The sequence below is a fragment of the Mauremys reevesii genome, linkage group 9 (assembly GCF_016161935.1).
Source record: "Mauremys reevesii isolate NIE-2019 linkage group 9, ASM1616193v1, whole genome shotgun sequence".
Lineage (NCBI taxonomy): Eukaryota > Metazoa > Chordata > Testudines > Geoemydidae > Mauremys > Mauremys reevesii.
The window spans coordinates 77,794,810-77,816,613 of record NC_052631.1 but is presented as its reverse complement, the minus strand read 5'-3'; the positions used below and the strand labels follow the sequence as shown (position 1 = coordinate 77,816,613).

The following is a 21,804-nucleotide window of genomic DNA, read 5'->3' as shown; positions in this document are numbered from 1 at the left end:
CTGGAGCATGCAAGACCCTGATTTCAAGCAGAGACTTGAACCTGATCTCCCAGACCCCAGGCAAGTGCCTTAGGAACCAGGCTATTAGCTCCTTTGGTCTCCCTTGTACTCGTATGGGTTTGTTTGTTTGGGTGAAAACATTTCAAGAGCTTTCATTTACTTTTTGCATCAGAACAAAAACTGATTTTGAAACCTTGAAATCTATTGTGAACCACAACTGGTTTTCAGGCAGCCCGGTATGTCCAAACACATGGCGTTCATAAGCTCACAGCAAGATTGCCCAACTTGCCAAACCAACCATCCTCCAAACCAGGATGACAGTAATCTCACAAGTATTGCCTTAATAAACAACATCACCACACTGATGGACTGTGATGGTCACCCACCTGCTGTGTGAGGACACCCTCTCCTCCTCCTTCACGTCTCTCCTCCAGGCTGACTTCACCCATGGAGCTTACAAGTCACTTCAATGGCTAGGCCAAGGGGTCTTGGGTCACTGGGTGAGGGGCAGTTGGGGGAAGTCAACATTTATGTAATTACAAAACTAAAGTAAATTGAATAGTGACTGTGTGTGGATAGCAAATGCAAGGAAATCTAAAGTGAGAGAGAGAGAGAGAGAGTGTGTGTGTGCACTTCCCCTGTAATACAAATGGTGAATATTTCATTGCCTCCATCTCCTCCTCCCTTTATACATGGTTTGTCTTCAAACTGTACACTCTGTGGCACACACAATATATTTACCTCTAATTTTATACAACACTTAGCAAAATGGGGCCCTGATTCTGAATGGAGCCTTTGAGAGCTAATGTAATATAAATATTTAATAATCATAATAAGAATTACAATAAGAATTTGTAAATACTGTAACAATGTGCCTGGAAGTATCACCTTTAGCAAATGGTGCTTTTATCTTTGCTGCTTAGACTTGTGCATGGCTTTGATAAGAGGTACAGATGCTTTTTTATAGGGGCCCAATATAATATTTCAGAATGTATGGCACATGGTACAATATCCAGCAATGATTCATGCAGAAGCTAGTCACAAATTAAGTCTGTTTTTGTACAAAACAAAGAAAGGAAACAGAAATCACTCATGTGAAAGGAGGAGAGTTGGGACTCGTTAATGTCTATAATGTATATATATTCTAGGGGCTTTTAAAAATGCAAGTTATTGATTCAATACCCTGTTTTGGCTACTTTGGAAGTAGAGTTGAGTGAATAATAGATTTTTTTGGTTCATTTGCAATTTTGAAAAAAAATTGTTTCAGGTCAAACCAAAAACAAGGTTTCTCAACATTTTTGGTAAATTGAGTAGAAAAAATATTGTTTTAGATCAAAACACGTTTTGTTTGACACCAAACAAAAATGTTTCCTTTAGATATGAGGCATTCATGTTTTTTTAAATTTTAAATAAAGTTAAAAGATTTTTTTTAAAAGTCATTTTGAATAAAAAAATCAAAATGGTTTGTTTCTAAAATATTGAAACAAAATGTTTCAATTTTTTTTATTTTGAGGGTTTTTTTTAAACACCGAAACAATTCAGCAAAAGCGACACAAATTTGCAAAGCTTTTTAGTGTTGCCAAATCAGCATTCCCCCCCGCACCAAAAAAACCCAAAAATGTCACTTGAAAAAATGTGACCGTTTCTACTAGTAAGTACCTCGAGGCAGGGAAAACACCTTCCTGTGCACGTATATTTTGTAGGCACAATTGGGTATGAATTCTAATTGAAACCAATGGCATCTTCAGCAATAGAAGTGAGTGATAATTTGGAACTACAATATTCCATTCTTGGGGGCAAAATTTGCCTTTGAAACACAAAGCAACTCAGACTAAATTCAATGCAAGTAATGCGCACCAATGCAAGGCAGAATGTGACAGAGTTATTGGATCCCTGACATGATAATAGATATGACAGAAAAGAGCACATCAGTAGGGCTTCGTTGTACAAACATTAACTACGTGTGCTCTAAAAGCATGGTGGTAATTTTGCTGAAAACGTTGTGTATTCTAAGCAGCCCTGGTTCCCAATAAGATAACAGGCTAGGTTCATTTGTTTTTCAAAATAGCTGGAGATTGCTGATGTACTGTCAATATTTTAACAAGAGGTGCCCACAAAATTCCATGCTCCCCCAGTCTATGAACAAACCAATGGGATCAGGGGTGGGGAGGATGGGTTGCTGCAGAGAGGAGGGGTGAAGACCCATGGGATCTATTCATTTGTTTTTCCATTTTAAAGAAAACACTTACATATAATCATAACCAAGGATGGAGGTCAACACCCTCCCGCCCTCTTTTTTGTGTTTTTGTTTGGTAAGTAAACTTGCATTAAAAGCACTTTGTTGGCTATTTTTATACTTTATTGCTGAAAAAGTTATACTGAGCTTATTGATAGTATAAAACAGTATTCAGCTTGTTTAATTAGAAGTGGGGAAGGATAGGGGCAGTGTATGTGTTTGAGAGAAGGCCTTGTGAGGCAACCAGGTATATGCCACCCTGGGAACATTTTTGGAAAATAAATGACATTTAGTGTAATCAGGTACTTTCCACAGGGGAAGGTTTGTTTTTTATGAGCCCTAGGAATTGCAATACTGGACCAGCACAGGGACCCTTCTAGTCCAGTCTCTTGCAGTTACCAGTAGAACATGCTCCAGAAAAAAGAAAAGCCCATAATAGATAATAACAGAATAACTTGCCTTTGTGAGAAGTTTCTTACCAACTCCAGAGAGAGAGAGAGAGAGGGGGCAGGAATTATTCGGAATGGTTAGAAAGGGGGGTGAACTCCCTAAGGGGCAGGAAAGCCATCCCAACTCTCCCTTCAGCATGGCAGGAGAATTTTAATAAGGGGTTCCTGAGAGTCCCCTTGAGCCCGCAGCTGCTAAAGATACCTGTTAATCAGTTTATAGTTAATAACTAAACCGTTGCCTTGAGATAAACCAACAGCCCCAGATTAGTGCAGTGGATTGATTAAATTCCAAAGGTATCAAAATCACTGGTAAAGCTGCCAGGTTCTGGCTAAATACTATAATTGGCTGTTTTTTAAAAGATATATCCAGTGTTTAGTCTTCAAAAGGAAACGTGGGAAAATTCTTGCAATGGCAGAAATACAGTAATTCTGGACGACTGACCCAGTGACTGATATCTTTGAAGGGCTTTTGCCAAGTACGTTCACCACCAATCCACAGGGGTTTCTAGCCTCTTGCACTCTGCTTGACATGGCTACAGCAGTACAAAAGCTTCAAATCAGCCAAACTGCATTTCTTTCGCTGAACACCTTCAGGATGGCCTCAAGTGCAAATTTCAGGTTTAGTTAATTTGTACTGAGGGCACTCAGAGGCAATATAATGAAACAATTTCTGCTTTTCAGTCTGAAAGGCAGAGAGGCCCAATCGGGCTCTCTCTGAAGTCAGTTGTAAAATTCCCATTGCCTACGATGGTAAAAATCAATTTTCTTTATTGTCTCTTTTCCAGGAAGCCAAATCAGACTTCCCTATGTGTATAAATCTATGGATACAATTCACTCTGGCGCAATAAACCAGCATGAGGTCCTCCACACCATTTAAATTAAAGCACGCAGCTGAACTGGAGTCCCTTAGTTTACCCATACTGGTGTATGGATAGGTTCTCTGCAGACCTGTGTGCTAAAGAGGTTTGTGTGTCAGCCTAGCATAGGCTGGTTTGGGAAGTGGCAATCGGAGGAGAATACAAGATAGACCATACAATCTGCCACTGTGTGGTCAGTTTCCCTATTACCTAGAAGTATGGAGGGACAGCAGCTACTATATTCCAGCCCATAAACTGCGGCACTGACCACAGAAATGGGGGATCAGCATGTCTGCAGCCCTACATCCTGCTTCTGGATTGGGATAGTGGCTTTTGTCTCCTCAACCCCTCCAGTCCCATATCCTTTGCCCACAAAAATGCGATGAATCTGATTGTGGGTGGGTTACTAGGGGAGCTTTGCCTTTCAGTTGTGTGTTGCTCTGTAAATTAACACAGCTGCTATCTCCTCAGCAGTATCTTCATTACTCATCTATATTCTCACACACCTTTAAATCCCAGGTACAAAAGGGAAAACTGACCCATTTTCACTTTGCACCTAAAAGCATTTGCAGATTCTTCACTTGCCATTTGAATCTATGTGGATCTTTTTATGCAGTCTAAAGGGAGAATAAGTGAATCCTAAGAGGATGAAATTCAAAAGAAGAAGGGCTACCACAGTGTCTGTGCATTTGAGAGTTAACGCTGCTATAACGTGAGAAAGTTATTTGAGAGTCGACTGGATAAAACCCCATGGCAGCTGGTCATGAGGCAAAAGTCTCTCTCTCTCTGTAGGAGCAAGACAGAGAATCCTCTTTTTGCAGTGCCCTATCACCCGTCACTAGTCCAAGGAATAGCATTCACTCCAGCTTCACAATGAGTTGTTTACTAGCCTTGGCTGCCTGTGAGAGCAGCCAGAAGAGAGCGGAGAAAAAGGAGAATAAACAAAATGAAATCAGGGCATGTGAGCTGTTTGGCTAAGTTTTAAAAACCAAAGTTTAAAAGCAGACTCAGGATCCCAAGCAGAGGGCTGGAGAAGGCTGGGAGAAAAGAAACTGACCACTACTTGCCATCAGAAAGCAAAGCTGAATAATTTGTCCACAAACATTGCTCTTCCTCCCAGACAGAAGACACCCCAAAACCTTTTCCTAGCTGAAGGGCCGGCACTGAAGGTAAGAGATAGAAATAAAACTCCTGGTTAATTGGTAAGTCAGGAGCCAGATTTACTGAGACAATAAGATTTAGCAGACTGGGCTATAAAGACCTGAGAAGTGCTACGTCTCTGGAGGTTGTGAACTTTATAATCAGGGGGCCTTTTCAGGTGGCTTGGTGCGGCCCGCCCCCGGGGCCCAGGGACTGGAGCCTCAGGCCAGAGGGCCAGGGGAGCCTGGCAGGCCCCAGGAGCTTCCAAACTTTAAATTCAGGGGCTAGAGCTTTTCTAAAAGTCTGGGGCTTTTTAAGCCCCTGCCCCCCCTGCCTGCCTGCTGCCCCCTCCCCTTAGCCTTAGAGGGGCCGGCTGTGGCTCCAGGGAGCCCCAGGGCCTGGGCCCCCCAGCAGCTGCTGGGGCTGCCCTCCCAGGCTACCGCTGCTGCTGCTGAGGAGGAGAGGGCTGCTGCTGCTAGGCTGGTGGGGAGGAGGCTGCACACCCCCCCCCTGCCTGCCCTGCCTGCACCCAGCCCCGCCTGCCTGCCCCTGCCTGCCACCAGCCCCTGCCCCCCTGCAGCCCTGCTGCCAGCCTGCCCCTCCTGCCCTGCCAGCCGCCGCTGCCCTGCAGTCCACCACTCCACGTCCGCTGCTGCAGCCAGCCCTGCCTGCCCCCCTGCCCTGCCAGCCCCAGCCACACCCCCCCACCCACACCCCCTGCCCCCAGCCCCCCCACCCCCCTCCCCCCCTGCCCCAGCCAGCCCCCCCCCCCCAGCCCCCCCCCCTGCCCTGCCTCCCAGCCCCCCCCCCAGCCTGCCCTGCCCTGCCTCCAGCAGCAGCCACCCTGCTCAGGGGGGGGGGAGAGCAGGGGGCTGGACACATGGGGGGGCAGGGCACAGCAGTGGTGAGAGCAAATGCAAAAAGGGGGACAGGGGGGGGGGTAACAGGAGCCTATATAAGAAAAAAAAGAACCCCAAAATAAGAAAAAAAAATCTGATCTGACATCTGACACCCCCACACCCAGACACCTGGACACACACACACCACACATCCAAGACGGCAGTCAGTCAGTTCTTTCTCAAATCTTTCTTTTAAAACTAGAACTGGTTAACTGGTTTTCGTATTTTTTCATCAGACTTTTCCAGCTTTCTTTTGCCATCCGCCAGGAAATTTTTAAAATTTTAAAAATTGGTAACCCTATTGTACCAAATATAAAAAAAAACATACTGGCAGCACACTGTGGCAAAGCTTTTACAGGAAGGGAACCGAAAGAAAAAATTTTTTTTTTTTTTTTTTTTTTTTTTTAATCATCCCTGCCGGGGCCCCGCCAAAAATGTTCGAATTGGGCCCCGCACTTCCTAAAGCCGGCCCTGTTTATAATGATCTCCATAAACATTTGACATTCTAACTACCTCCTAAACTTTTTCAGCAGGAACCTAAGGCTTTCAGAGCAAACTGAAATCTGTTCTAGCTCATTTTTAACTAAACAGTTGCACAAAGAATTGATATCTTGATAAAGTTTCATTTTGCAGCCAGAGGGTGTTCCCTGGTGCATGCCTGACGCAGAAATCTCTTCTTGCCCCTCTTTTTAAGGGGGGTGGGGGAGAATCACTGTAGCTGTGGAAACACAAAGTTTGAGCTTCCCGACCTGGGTATTCCCTTGCTTTACATTTGCTAGTCTAAAGCAATACTCTGCTACAAGCACACACACACCGGCTGCGTCAGCCAACCAGCTGCTCAGGAAATCAGCTTTATCTATTGTCGAGCTGTACTTAAGCTGCTAATTCTTAACTGTGAAGGGTGCTTTTCCTCGGCAAGGCTCTTCGGGGAAAAACACAATCAGCCCAATGCCTGGTGACTAAAAGCACAGAGGACGGGGCGGGATCACAGCTGCTAATAATACCTTCTTATCCAATGAAAAACATTTCCTATTGAGACCCCCAAGAGTTCCCCCTGCCCACAGATCCTGCATAGACATTGGGCCTTTTCTTGCGTCCTGTTTCCTAAGGCATGATGGCTGCAACATTCAGCAGTTTTTCTCCCCTGACAAAGGAATGGAGATAACTGCTAGTAGCCTCACATTTTAAAGGATGAACGACAATCAGTAAACAGCTAGAGCAGGCAGATTTTACTTATGGGATTAAACAAACCTGCATTTAAAAAAAATGGATAAGTCTATGGACTGCCAGAGAGGAATCTGTCTGAGATCTCCTAACTAAGTAGCTGTCTGGAGACATGATATCTCTAGTCTGTATCTCTGGGGTAAGTTTCTATTTTTATTTATTAATTTTCATTAGCGTTATAAAAGTGTACAGATTTAATGTCAGCTCTGAGAATCTGATTTTAATACTTTTTAATTTACTGGGTCGGACTGATGCCTGCTGTAACCAATAGAATGATTTCAGTAGAAATCATTCTAGCCCACTAGGTTTGAATTGTGGAATATTTTAGTACTAACCCTTAGCAATACTTTTATCTGGGGAAAGATTTCATTTCTATTGCCAAAGCCATAATATTGTTTCTGTGAAAGAAGTGCTAGTTTCTCACAGTGATGTAGCAACATGTTTACAATGAAAAGATTATCTCCATGTTTTTGGAATGCAATTACTCTGCAAAACTACTTACTTGCTATAAATTATTGCAATGCAAACCATTGCAATGCACGCTATCTCCTGAAGTCAGAATGACAAATTAAGGACCTCTGTCAGAGTTGTGTTTAATTAGCTAACTAATGTGTTTCAGCTAAGCCAAATAATAGCAGCTTGTTCAATAATAAATTGCTTAGAACATTTTTTAACATTTTGAATTCAGTATTTCAAAGATACAGTTTAACATAGGTTTAAACAAGTAAGCTCTGTATTAAACAATCCTAATTTGGGCAGTCATCCTGCAAAGATTTATATGCTTAGCTTTACGCACTGTGACAGTGCATACAGTTAAGCACATGCCCAAATCTTTGCAGGATCAAGGCCCCAGAAGCTATATTTCCAGAATAGAGTATAAGAGTCAAAATTTCTCATTTTGTAAAACTGCTTTATTTTAAAGAATTAAGGGGCATTCATTTGCAGCCAAATTCTGCTCCCTTTTAATCAACGGAAAAACTCCCATGGATTTCAATAGGCCATGGTTTGGCTATAAGTATATATAAAAACTTATCAAATGTAAAATTTATTAGGCATATAAGATACTTAGTTACTAAAATGTGATGCTTTTAAAAAGACAATTACAATAAAAATCCCTTAGTTTTTTCACCATCTCGAGAATGATTTGCAGCAGATACTTTTAAATAATGGTGCTAAGTTTTTCTTTAAGACAAGGCAGTTCTATAATTTATTATTACTCCAATAGATGAATACAATAGTTAGCAAAACCTAAAGGATGAGGAAGTTCAAAGCTCAGTGAGGATATCCTCTCACCCTACAATACTTTTTCCGTCCTCCTTCTCTTACTAGTATTATGAAAGCCAAAGCAAACCTAGCAGGAAGCTAACTGTACTACTTTAAAGAGTTCAAAGCTTATTAACTTAAAGAGTCCTGAAAAACATGGGGAAGGGGAGAAAGGACTCAGTGTACATTTCTTTTTACTCCTTTGGTATATCTCCAATTATTACCTATCTCCTAGAACTGGAAGGGACCTTGAAAGGTCATTGAGTCCAGCCCCCTGCCTTCACTAGAGCAGGACCAAATACTGATTTTGCCCTAGATCCCTAGGTGGTCCCCTCGATGATTGAACTCGCAACCCGGGGTTTAGCGGGCCAATGCTCAAACCACTGAGCTATCCCTCTCCCCTAGTCCTTAGAGACTAAAAATGAGACTTCTCCTGAGTAGGGTTTAGGTCAGTTGATAAAACCAGTGTCCTTTAAATTCTGGAGATGGAAGTTCAGAACATACAAAGAAAGTACAAATAGAACCATGCCTGAATGCAGTTACTTATTAACTTTCATTTCAGAAGATGTGGTTTGACAAGGAACACTAAGAAAATACATCAACTTATCTCTCATCAAGTTTTCCGGCAGAAGTGAGATATTAATGTTAACAGTTTCCAAGTATTGCAGATAACAAGCAGCAGAAAAGATGCAATCCTAGCAGCAGCACTTTTTTTTTTTTTAACTAGAGGCTGTGACACATAACAGAACATGGGACTAGGAATAGGAGACTTTATATTCTAGTACTGCCACTTTTAAGGGTATGTCTGTACTACAGAATTAGCCCAGGTGTTGCTCCTAGCTTCTGTCCTATCCACCCTCAAAAACCTCTCACCTGAGAGAAGTGCTTTCAACCCTGGGTTAGAGCCCAGATTCTGCTTTCACTCGAACTGAAACCCACCCACTTTGTAGTGAGGATGCAGGGTAAATCACTGCAGTATTGATAGTCCACCAATGCCTTCCCACAATTTCACCCATGTGCTCAGAACAGAACTTCTCCCACAATTGACTGGGAAAGAATCAGAGCAGCTCAGCTTACCGTAGCATGAAGAATCATGGGATGTGCCCGCAGAAGTCCTAATGACACACATGGGGGAACACAGCATCAGTGAGGACACAGTAACTTGGATGTGGTTTTACAGTGCGGTCACTCACATCCAGGCCAACTCTGCAGCGAATTCATACCCTTACATGCAGGTTGGGTCTGAGCCTGTCCCCATTGACTTCAGTGGTGCAAAACCAGACCCGCTAAGTTCTGGATCTGTTTCCAAAATAGGGGAAGACCATAAGTAAAACCCTGACATATCTCATAGGATTAACAGCATTACAGGGTTTACTAAATGTTTGCAAAGAGCTGTCTATGTGTAAATCACTATTAAATTGCTCTATATCTTTATTAATATTATAGGATTTCTTCAGTCAATTGACCACAATTGTCAAAGTATTTATATTTATATTCTTCCTGATTGGTCAGTCTGCTTATGTTAATTTTTCAAGATATATTTGTGTTTGATAGAGTTCACCAAAATGTGAAATCTGGTTATAGAAGATTGCAGCCCTAGCTTGCTTGCTGGAATTTAGACCAGGTTGGTACTGAAGAACATTGATTACCATGACACACTGTTGGCCTTCCATACTTAAAGCAAGCTGATTAAATCAATCCAGTCCCTGGCTATTTGCATGGACAGCTGTCCACTGCCACAAATTACATTCTATTCAACTATCCCAGACAGACAAACACAGGACTGAATGGGTATGGAGCCTGAAATCCCCATCCATCCCCAATGGGGTCTTACCAGGTCAAGTGGGTATAAAGGATTGCTCTGCTGCTGCTATGCTTGTTCCATAAATAATATGACTTTAGTCTCTGGGGACATGAAACCACCACCTTTCACAAAAGCTAAATTATTTTACTGGAAACAGAAGTTATCTATTCACCAGAGCAGACAGTGGTGGCACATGTTTTGCTCAAATGCACCATCTCCTGCATTTACTCAAGAGAGACTATGCTCTGAAAGGGTGAAGACCAGTTCAGTTTCAGTAACAGTTTAGCCTGTCTTGATCCTCCTCAAATGAGAGAGCTTTCTGAATTATTTGTAGTTTTGTTTTCTAGAAAATTAAAAAACTATTTTTATCTTGGCAAGTTTGAGCAAGTGAATTTGTACAGTGTTCATCAGTCATTCAGCTTTAGAAATGAGTACATACGAAGGCAACAATAGCTTGCTTTTGTATCATAGGTCTTAATGAAATACATACAATATGCTTTTTTGTAATACTTTAAAAAGTTGTGTATGTTCACAAAGAAAGTCACATCTGAAAAGCTAATTTTTTTAGCATTTTTGGGGTTTCACTTTGGAACCTACGGATATGGTCTTCTCGCTCAAGATGTTTTTGTTTTCAAGTTAAACATGAGTTGCATTGCATTACTCAAAAATAACACCACCTCCCCTCAAACCATGCTGTAGTTTTCCCAGTATTCTGTCATTCGTGGAAATATGGCATCTAGAAATTGAATTATGGGAATGAAATTATGGTGTCTCTGAATCTGCGTTTTTGTAATGACAAATCATTCTAGCTTTATTCCATTATTATAGCTTTGCTCCCTGTAGTTTATTACTGAAGGAGTAAGATGTCACAACTCTGTCTGTTAGCTTTCAGCCCTGGGGTGTGTTTTCTCTTACGTATTTTCATTATAATTTACTGAATTTGTTTTCAGTTTACAAAACAAAATAAAAGCCTGATTTACTGGAGAATGGTGGTTAGGAATATGACATTTTGCCTGTGAGAGGGTAAAGGTGCTTCTATGAAAACACCAATCAAACCTCCAGGTCAGTTTATATCAGTTTTGGCAAAGGTACCTGTGACATATAAGATATGGATGCCTAAGGCCCAAAACCATGTGGTAATTGAACTCCAAGAAGGTGCTGAGTACCTTCAGCTCTCAGGATATGTCTAGACTGCAGTGTAAGCCCAGGGTTCAAACTCAGGCTGAAGCCTACCCCTCTTCTGTCTACACACCAGGGGCGGCTCCAGGCCCCAGCACGCCAAGCGCGAGCTTGGGGCAGCGTGCCACGGGGGGCGCTCTGCCGGTCTCCGGGAGGGCGGCAGGCAGGCCGCCTTCGGCGGCTTGCCTGCGGAAGGTCCGCTGGTCCCGTGGCTCCGGTAGACCTCCCGCAGGTGTGCCTGCGGAGGGTCCGCTGGTCCCACGGCTCGAAGCGGTCCTACGCCTGCGGGAGGTCCACGGGAGCCGCGGGACCGGCGACTGGCAGAGCGCCCCCCACGGCATGCTGCCATGCTTGAGGCGGCGAAATGTCTAGAGCCGCCCCTGCTACACACAAATCATGCTAATGCAGGGCTCGGTCCCAGGAGCCCATGAGTTGAAGGATCCGAGCCTGAATCAAACTGTGACCCTGTTGCTCTGCAATGTAGACACAGACCTATTGGACTCATGATCTGGGAGTCCGCTAGACATATCTCACAATCCCACAGGCCAACTTTCTTTGTCTTCTGAACAATCAAGTTTGATGGACAATTTTTCCCCACACTGCACCACAAACAAAGAGTTAGTGCAGCCGTATTTTGGGAGGGCACTAGGAAGCCTCGGATGGGTTGTTGGACTCAGGCCCGCATAATGCAGTGTAGATGCTGGAGCCTCATTTTGGGACCCTGGGTTAAACAATTCCTAACCTGTGGTTACAAATGAATGTAGACCCTCAAGCTCTAGGTTAACAAACCCAGGGTCTGCTAACTCAAGTTCTACTAACCCTGAGTTTACATTGCAGTGTAAACATACCCCAAAATAGTCAGCTCCTCGGCTAGTACAAAGCAGCACCGTTCCAGTGCAGTAAATGGTAATACAGTACAGAACCATTTATGTGCGAATCCGCTTAATGCGCGGTAGCACCGTGCCTCCCAGTGCTACCTATTTAACACGCGAGACTCGTTAACACGTGGTACAGGAACTTGCTATGTAGCGCTACAGATTTGCTCACTAACTCACTGACATAGAAATCGACAGGAAGTGCGGAGCGGAAACGTGCTGTACGTCTTTACCACCAACGGGAGGGGGGGAAGGGGCAGCAATGTTAAAGCGCTGCCATGGCAAAGGGCCATCCTTAAAGTGCTGCCACGGCAGCGCTTTAACGTTGCTGCCCCTCCCGCCCCCGGTGGCCCTGCCGGTAGGGACCCTACCAGCAGGGCCACCAATGGGAGAGGCAAAAGGGGCGCTTTAAGGACCGTCCTTTGCCACGGCAGTGCTGGGCCGCCAACGGGGGGGGAGGGGGGGAAGGGGGAGCAACATTAAAGCGCTGCCGCGGCAAAGGACCCTGCAGCGCTTTAAGGTTCCTTCCCCTTTTGCCCCCACCTCGGCCGCTGATGGGCGGGGCGGGGGCGCAAAGGGAGCAGCTGCCCCGGGGCCGGCAATTTAAAAGGGCCCGGGCCTCTGGATGCCACTAACGCAGCAGCCGTGTCTGGAGCCCCTGGCCCTTTAAATCGCCATGGGAACCACGGCAACGCAGACCAGGCGGCCTGGAAGGGTAGGTGACCCCCTAGCCCTGCCCCTTCTGCCTGAGGCCCCACCCCTTCGGGGGGCCAGAGCCACCCCCGCTCTGTACCGGTAAGTGTCCTGAGTTACTTTCACCCCTGTGTAGTAGTAGTAATGTTTTTATTAGATTACACATTTGAATTTATATTCTTGCAAAGTGCCATTAACAGCTACGCCTGCAGTATTTGGGACGCTGTGAATACGTATGTAATCCTAGATAATTATACAGGTGTATATATAGATATCTTAAGATATTTCTGCATGGCCCTCTTAACACGCGGTTGTGATGGCTTGACTCCCGACATCCCCACGTAAATGGGTCTGTACTGTACGTCCATTTATACCAGCTGAGGATCTGGTCCGTAGACTTTAATGGGAGTTGCGGGTGCTTAGCACCTTTCAGGATCAGGGCCTTTGAGAGAGCAAAGCCTTATTATATCAATAAGATCACCTACCAAACCAGTGCAGGGTGCACATCCTGCAAGATCTGGAGCACTCCTGTGGGATGCTGAGTTCTCAAATCCCACTGACTTCAGTGGGGGAGGAATGAACTCAGCACCTCAAAGGAGACAAAACCTATAGTCCCCTCACCACAGAGTTTTATAACTGCAAAAGCCTGAGACTCTCATATATTCTGATGGAGGTGAGTGAAACGTCACTGAAGCTGGTGGGCATAAGACACTATTCATTCATGATAAATGTAAGATGCAGCTAAGCTGTTTTTTACAGTAAGTTAGATGAAAGTGTAGGAGCTACTTCTCAAAACACAGGCCATATGCAAGGCTGGTCAGAAATTTGACTTTTTGGGCAGTGGGATTTTACTGGGAATTATTTGATAGAGGTGTGCATGTGGGAGCAGAAGCACCCAGAGAACATGCAGAGAAGCAGGCCAAAAGCCAAGCAAGACAGCAAGAGAAGCACTGAAAACATGGCTGAGAGAGAAATCCAAAAGAGAGAGGGAACTTTTTGCGCAGAGTGCTGGCCGCAAAGAGACTTTGAACTTCAAGCGAAGAAACTCCCTCCGGTTTGATTCCTCTTGTGTTCAGGGAAATAGGACTTTGTACATTCTTTGTAAATAAATAGAATTGCATCAAAGAAATACCTGACTCCAACATCAATTTCTCCTTCTAATGGAAACAATCTGCTAAACTCCAAACATTAGCTAACTGCTTAGGTCACAAGCATAACAGGGTTTTTTAAAGAATTTTTCACCGATTGTTTTCTGTATTACGTTCTCTATTGGATTTTCCAGATTTTGCATGGTCTAGTGCTATGCTGGCCAACAGCAGCGCTATATTAGATCTAGGTATACCAGTGTAAAAAGAGATCCATCCAGTAAGAGACTTGGGCATGAAAAAAAGACACACACAAAATGGCAGTCTCAGTCTTCAGAAATCATATTGAGGTTCCTTTGAAAGCTGGGCCCAAAAGGTTGGGTTCTCTGTATACTAATAATAATCCATTAATATATATGAATTGAGGATCAAGTTTACCACGTCAATATACACACACATTATGGTGACAGTTTGAAACATCTACTGGAAGGTAGCTCTAACCTTAGAATAGGTGAGGGGATGAGGTGTTTGGGAAGAGGGCATTTTTAGTGAAAAGAAAAAAAAAAAAAGGATCTTGCCCTGAAGGTTAGCATATGATCATTGGATAGGTCAGTTCACCATTCCTCTAAAAGGAAAACGTTTTAGTGAGCTAAACACAAAACAGATACAGCACAGGGAAGTTGCCATGCAGAGGAAACACCTTGAAGCTCTCCAAGGACTGTTAGAAGAATCAACAACAGTGCTGATCAATCCAAAAGGAAACAAAGCGTGATCCTTTAGGATTATGACTTATAGAGATCAGGTTTCCCTTTCCACATTCAGTGAAGAAGAATCTCTAGGAAGAACAACCTTAATGCTGGCTCCTGTTTTGGCCACTTTATACTCCTCTGCTAGTGCAAAAAGGAGCTGTGGAACCATGGGTGCAGGTTGTGGGAGAGGAGGGATTGCCTCCCCAAACGGAGGCAATGCGTGGGGGATATGTAGGGTTACAGGCCACTGCTCCCTCCCCCAATTGCTGCAAGTGCTGGGGGCTAGGGCAGCTTGGTGGGGACACCCCAGGCAGGCCCAGCCATCCCTATGGAGTGGGACCCGCTTGTTCACCAACACCCCTCCCCCTGCCCCACAAGCTGGGCCCTGGCAGGACACCAGCCTTGCTCTCCACTTGCTCGGACTGGTGTGCAGCCCTTTGTCAGGCAGCCACAGGCCAGCGTTGGCAGCAGTAGGGTGCTGGGAGGAGGGGCAGGGCTTGTCTCCAAGGTGACCAAGCCCCACAACATGTCTGTGCCCAGCCATAGTCCTGGCCAAGGCCCCAGGGTTCATGCGGAGCCACTGCGGGTGGGCAGTGCAGACACTGAGCCATCATGGGCAGTGGGAGTTGGGACACTGCCTAGAACCACCATAGTTTCTCCTATCCCACCCCTACGTGGGAGAGGCCAAGAGAAAAGGGGTGCGGCCACGGTGAGTCTACCCCTGGCTGATTCCTGGCTGCTAGAAGGGCTTGTTGGGACCCAGGATTATGCCAAAGGTTCAGATGCCCCAGATCTGGAGTAAATTTTGCTTTGTGTCTAATGCATTTCATCTGGGATCTACAGCACTTAAACATGATGAAATCCTGGCCACATTGAAGTCAATAGGCTTTTTGCTACTCACGTCAGTGGAGCCAGGATTTCACCAATTATTTCAGCCTCAACACCCATGAGGTAAGTAGCATTTGTGCTCATAAATATGGGAAAATTGAGATAATATAAGTGCTGAAGATACACAGCAAGTCAGTGCCAGAGCCATGAATGAAAGTCTGACTCCTTCCCTTATTCTAAGGCACTAGAAAACTCTCCCTTTCACTGTAACCTACATGGCATCTTCCTAACAGTAAATTGCTTTGTTAAAATATGCATGTTTGTGTGGGGGAGGATCTTGTTTGGCTCTTTAGGGTGAGAGGCTTTAAAGGGACAACTTAAAAGTCGCACTTTATCTGAATAGGTTTTCCTACTATTGTCACAGATAACACCTAGGATTACTGGAGTTGCAAGATTAGAAAAAAAAAGTCTCTTTTCTGCTTTCAGTTACTTTGTACATTTAACAGCACTTTGTTTATAGACAGTTTAATTGTTTCCTGTTGTCAGTCAACCAGTTTCTTCTGTTCGTATGGCTTTTTCACACATCAACAGGAAACAGAAAAAAAACTTTTGAAAATAGGAAAAAGTTATTTTAAAACCACAATAACTGGCAGGGGAAGATGTAGTGCCTGAATCTAATTCTAGATTAACCTTATTTCAAATAAATGTCCAATTAAAAAAAAATGCTGTTTCCTCTACCAGTAGCCAATGGAGTCAGTGAATACCTACTCCTGCTGTGTGACAGGGGGCAACCTTTTGTGACTCCACTCCATGTTATGTGACTGAGGCCAGGAAATAAAGATCAGTCTTTTACCGGCACTTGTCTCATATCTTTACAATATTGCCAGACCTGAGCGTTCAAAAATCACGAGTTCCGGAAAAGCAGATTTGTCTGAGCCTTTAGACTGCACTTAAATCATGTTTTCAGGCTCTCTCCCCAAAACTATAAGCAGGGACATCATTTGCTAAAGGCAAAGGGGAAGTTTTCTCCCCCCTCGCCCAACTTTTCATAGGTCTATGTGCTCCATTATCTCTCCCACTTTTTGCACATCCTTTCCCCCCTCAATTTTGGATGACATCATTAGGAAAGCAATAATTGCCTAGTTTCTCATTTGTGATCCTCTTTGGGACAGAGAACACCCTATATGCTGACATGACTTTGCTCCCACCTCAGAATTTTTCTGAAATGACCCCTCGAACCATGAGGGCAAACTTTTTTTTTTTTTAATGGGGCTTTAAGACAAAAAACATATATTGCAAGACTCACAATAAAGTCATGTGAGCTGGCTTTATTACTATCCCAAATGCTAGCTGGCATTCTGAATTCAGGGTTGTTAATTTTTTAATTTAAACCTTGTAAGACATTAGAAATGCTTGATAACTAGATGCTACCATGACAGGTCCATTAGAAATACCTTAGATTTGTCACACAATCTCATTTTGCATTTAGAAAACAAACCATATCTGTAGAGTCCATACCATATCAGTAGTTCTCATGCAAGTCTAGAAGAATCTACATCCTGCAGCCCTTACGCAGGATTATGCCCTAATAAATCTGAAGAAAAACTAAAACTGTCTTTAGAACAAAATAAATTCCCATCCAAAATCTCTACCTAATCCAAGTAACCTTAGAAATAGGCAAAAGGGAGAAAATTCCAAATCAGTGATTATAGTGACTTTGACCTTAACTCATCTCAGTAGGCTTCAGCAGACATGATGCATGAGACATGTTTTAGTGCAGTGTGTAGTGTTACACATGTGGACTCATATTTTTATATTCTATCAGCTGGATGCACAATAATGATGAAAAAGCCTTTTCATGCATACCACTCTTGCCAAGAGTAGGAAAAGTTGTCATGCTTTGTGTAAGGACAATACATAAGGGTCTACTACGGGGACAGAGGATGTATGTACTGAATCATACAGCCAAGGCCTCATGACCCTTAGATCCCTGACTCTTTGGTCATGAAAGGCCTCTACACTAGTCTATTTGCATGAGGAAATCCAGAGCAATTCTGTCACATCACCTCCTGGCCTATGGCTTTTCTGTCATCCACACAGGTACAACTACCTTCCAAAATTTGGTCCTATTTGTGTAACACTATTTTGTGTCATGAAGTGCATTAAGCACAATAATTCCATCAGAATTTTGAAAGCTTTTGATTTTGTCAATCTGAGTCAAACTAAGAAAATCAATAAGCCATGTAATTTTATTTACCCACATGACCTCTTAAATATTCATGCTCACAAAGTTCAAATCACTTTACATCTCCACTAAGTTAGTATAAAAAGCAAGGAAAAGGAACAAATGTATTGAGAAGATGTGAATTGTAAGTTTGGATTCTCAAGTTGTTTTGCAAAGTAAAAGTGACCTAATTAATGTATATTTTGTGCATAACATATAAAACAGATATATAGCACCGGAAGGGATCTCAAGAGGTCCATCTCCACCTATTCTGAGGGGGATTGAAGTATACCTAGAATTAAGGTTGCCAACTTTGTAATATTTGAAAACCAGACACTCCATCAGGAGTTCTGGAACCTCCTCCTCAGTGCATCTTGCCTGCCCTGAGGCCTCCTTCCCCTCCTCGGTCCTCTTTCCTCTTCCTGGGTGAGGAGGGACTCACCTGTGGAGCTGCTGCTGGGAGCAGTAGCTGCCCAATGTAGGTAGGAGGCAGCTTTGGCCTAGTAGGGGCTGGGCGTGGGTGATGACCCAGCGCCTTCCTGCCCACAGTAACCAGACTTTGAGTGTCCAGTCAGTAGATCTGATCAGACACTGTCAGGTCCCCTTTCTGGTCAAAAACCTGGCACCTGGCCACCCTATCTAGAATGTTTAGGTATACTTACAGTTAACACTGAGTTCATACTGTATTATACTGGGCCTCCAATGGCTAACGTGTAGAGAAAGAGACATGTCAATAGCAACAAAAGGCGGCAGCTTCATGAATAAAATAAGACAAGAACTCAGTTTCTTTCCTTTTTCTTTTTTTTGGAACAGTCCATTTATTGTGTGTCAAGAGCAATATTTTCAGTGCAAATATACTTCTTTTCAAATTAAAAGCTCTTAGGATGCCAAGTAAATATATTTGATAATTACAGTGCCCCGAGAAGCTACGACATGGCAATTATGAGTGTCATAGTGCATGAGGACAATGGAGTCAGAAACAAAGGGATCATTTATTTTAGGAAGGAGAAGAGATTTCCTTAATTTTCAGTGCATGGCAGGTGAAAGTGATCCCTATAACACATGAGAATTGAGTGAGGGCAAGCTTGATTGTCAATTATCTGTTGCAACACTGCTGGCTTCCCCCTCAGTGGGGCTGAACTGGTGTAACTGACAAAAGATGTAGAGTCAGGTGAGGCTCCCCCTTCACGTGAGATGTAATGCTCACAGTAATTCAGTACTCTCGTGTAAAAGCACTTTTCTATATTCCATTATGGCATCACTTCTAATAACTGCCGAACTAGAATTTGTACATTCTGTACAGCGGACAATGAATCTAAAGATCTGGTCTGCCTGAAAAACAGAATTCTAAGTTATTTTGTTTATTTGATGTGGACTGAACTTGGCATGTTAAAAACATGAAGCTAAATCTTCTTAATCTTTCCCAACAGAGTGATAGGGTGGTGAGCATGATAGGCAGGGAAATTTGGTGTTGATTTAATTCTGGTTAGAGAGAAGGAGAATGTATCTAATATTTAAAGCATTAAAATTATAGACCCTGACACCTTGTAACTGAAAGTGAATGACTCAGTTTGAGTAATTTGTCAGCTTGTTTAACTGCCTCAGTGTTAAATATGTAAACAACATGGACTCATATTTTCAAGATCCTAACCTAGTTTGAACAATAGTTGGTAGACAATTCTCAGACTGATGCACCAGGAAAGTGAAATTTGTCCATGTGACTCCTTGTTAAATAGGGGGAAAAAAATTAAATGATCCAGCATCTTTTCTCCAGAGCACTGGAGCTGCATTGTATGCATCTCAGACTGCTGGCACATAACATATCTTGATTGTGAATAATAACAGTAAATATTTCAAAATACCCTTTAAATATGCAAGTCTTGGTTTCTGAATGCACAGTTTGGGGCTGCCAAAATGCAGGACCACCTGCACAAATTGGGAAAATTGAATAGCCAACTATCTGATGTAAGTTTTGGTTGAGTAGAAACATAGGTTCCCAGAATTGTGCCTCCAAAATTTGGACATATACGGAGCCAACGTTGAGGCCACGTGGAAAACCTGGCTCTCAGTGAGGAAAAAAAAGAAATCTACTTATGCAAGTTAAATTTCAACATAAACATTACAGATTGCTTCTGATGGAGATAAAGTGCAGTCTGTTTATGTACTGTATGTGGGTTAGAAGCCAAAGAAGTTAATATAGTAGACTGAGGTTTCAGTTATGAGGCAAACCATCCCTGTTGGAACTACATGTATTTGTGAACCTGGTTACTTACTGCCTTAAAGGCAGGCAAAATATAAAACCTATACAAATTCATTTGATATAGATATAGCCAGCTAAATGTGTAGCTCAACCTATGATTATTTTTAGACTACTTCACAATTAAAGAGAGTGAATTTTTGCATAGCTTAGTACCACCTTTTCCAAAACAAATCTCTGTGGAATTTTCTTGTGTTCTGTTTCCTACTGGTTGGCAATTAAATTCTATTTGTCATGAATTTAGTAAGGCAGATATTGAAATAGTGAAAGAGAGAAAATGTGTGGATTAAAAAGCTGAGAGATACCAGAAGAGCATTTTGCCCCCTACTTTTTTTTTTTTAAAAGATAGTTCATATAAGGAAGCATCTGTTTGTGCTGTAGAAAACATCTGGATGTTGGCTTTGAACTTATTTGTCATGCTACACAGCCGACAGGTATCAGATAAAGGTATGTCTACTTCTGATTTGAATGTGTATTAACCAGGATCCTCATAGCAACTAAAAAAAAAACAACCAAAAAAAACAACAACCCAGGATCCTCATAGCAACTGCACGTCTCAAACATAAGTAAAGATAAAGAAGTTTACTGAACTGTGTTTAAAAGCGTGTGCCAAAAACTGCCAGGAGACCACAGGCCAAATTCAGACAGAGCGGTGCACGTACAGTTAGCAATAGGTAGAAAGCCCATGAATAAATGGGGCAGCCTGGGGTAGAAGTTTTTTGCCCCAATCCTGGCTCCTCCAGAACTTAGAGAGAGGCTGTTGTGTAAGCCCTCTGTGACACAGATGCAGTTCCAAGGTAAGGCTTAGAGATCAGGGCCATGGTCCATCTGATCTGACTTCACACCAACCCCTATACACCTACTTATACTCAGATTGGTGCTCTTAACAGGAATACTCTCTAAGGGACAAGACAGGGCACTGATTAGAAAACTGGCACATAATACTGCTTTTGCAGTGCCTACCATACATGTACAGTTTTCTGGTCACTCCTAGATTGGGCCAGAATTCATGTCTGTCATTTGGTGAAGTTTTGTGATGAGGAAAATGAGAAGTTGCTGTTCTTTTCACTGTAGTAGAGTAAATTTTAGTAAAGTTTTGAGCACTGGACATTTTACACTTGGCTTACAGATAACTTGCATGCAAGAAATATTGTCTGAGAATGTAACTTTTCCCCACTGGGAATACAATACAGAAAACACTTGATTTTACTAGTTAGACAATATGCATCCAATTATCCTGATTCAATCCATGCTTCATTTCAATTAGTTGTTTGCTTACATATTCTAATTTCAAAAGTGTTTTCAATTATTTCAGATAATCGTAATGTATCCAATACCACCTAAAATTTGCTATTTAATCTATATTGCCACAGGATCTCTTTTTGATGCAGCTCCAACTACAAACTAGTGGTTCCATCTGTCAAAAATGCTCTATAGTTTTATCTACCAGGTCAGTTGTTAGATCACAAGAAACAAGCTTTACATTCTCTATTTGGTTTCCTATATTTTACAGTGCAGACGCTCCTCCTGCAGTTGTCTGACCTTGTTCCACTTTCCCCAGCGATACAGTCATGCCCAAAAAATTATTCTCTTCCTAATCTGAGAAACTTTCTGATTGCTTCTTTGCACAGGCCTTAAAAATAGACTCAAGATAGAACAGTTAATGAGGGTACCTCAAAAGGGTTCCAAGTACACCTCTACCCCGATATAACGCTGTCCTCAGGAGCCAAAAAATCTTACCGCTTTATAGGTGAAACCGCGTTATATTGAACTTGCTTTGATCCACTGAAACGCGCAGCCCTGCTTCTCCCCCCCGAGCGCAGTTTTACCGCGTTATATCCGAATTTGTGTTATATCAGTTTGCGTTGTATCGGGGTAGAGGTGTATTTAGTTCCAATAAGTGTAAAAAACCAAATGCTTATCAGAACTATCCAAATCTCTAGAGCCTGCTATATTGGGTTGGAAGTCTCATGAGACCAGATTTTCTATGGTATTTCCAATACTTCCTGTTCTGATCCTAGTCAAAGACCAGAAGTGAAAAA

The 21,804-nt window shown here is 42.9% G+C and overlaps 1 protein-coding gene across 6 annotated transcripts in view; it reads left to right on the top strand.

Annotated features, from left to right (window-relative positions):
- The window catches only part of LPAR4 (lysophosphatidic acid receptor 4), a 77,087-nt gene that overhangs the window by 35,536 nt on the left and 19,747 nt on the right, over positions 1 to 21,804 (top strand). Inside the window, exons 1-2 of one of the 6 annotated variants that reach the window (XM_039489372.1) lie at positions 12,670 to 12,721; positions 21,136 to 21,212. The exons of 1 other annotated variant lie outside the window; for it this stretch is intronic. The gene's annotated coding sequence lies outside the window, so the exon portion shown is untranslated. Of the gene's footprint in view, positions 1 to 4,458; positions 4,712 to 6,486; positions 6,945 to 12,597; positions 12,722 to 21,135; positions 21,213 to 21,804 lie in introns of those variants that run through there. 4 more of the 6 variants (XM_039489373.1, XM_039489370.1, XM_039489371.1 and 1 more) reach the window with 4 other exon arrangements.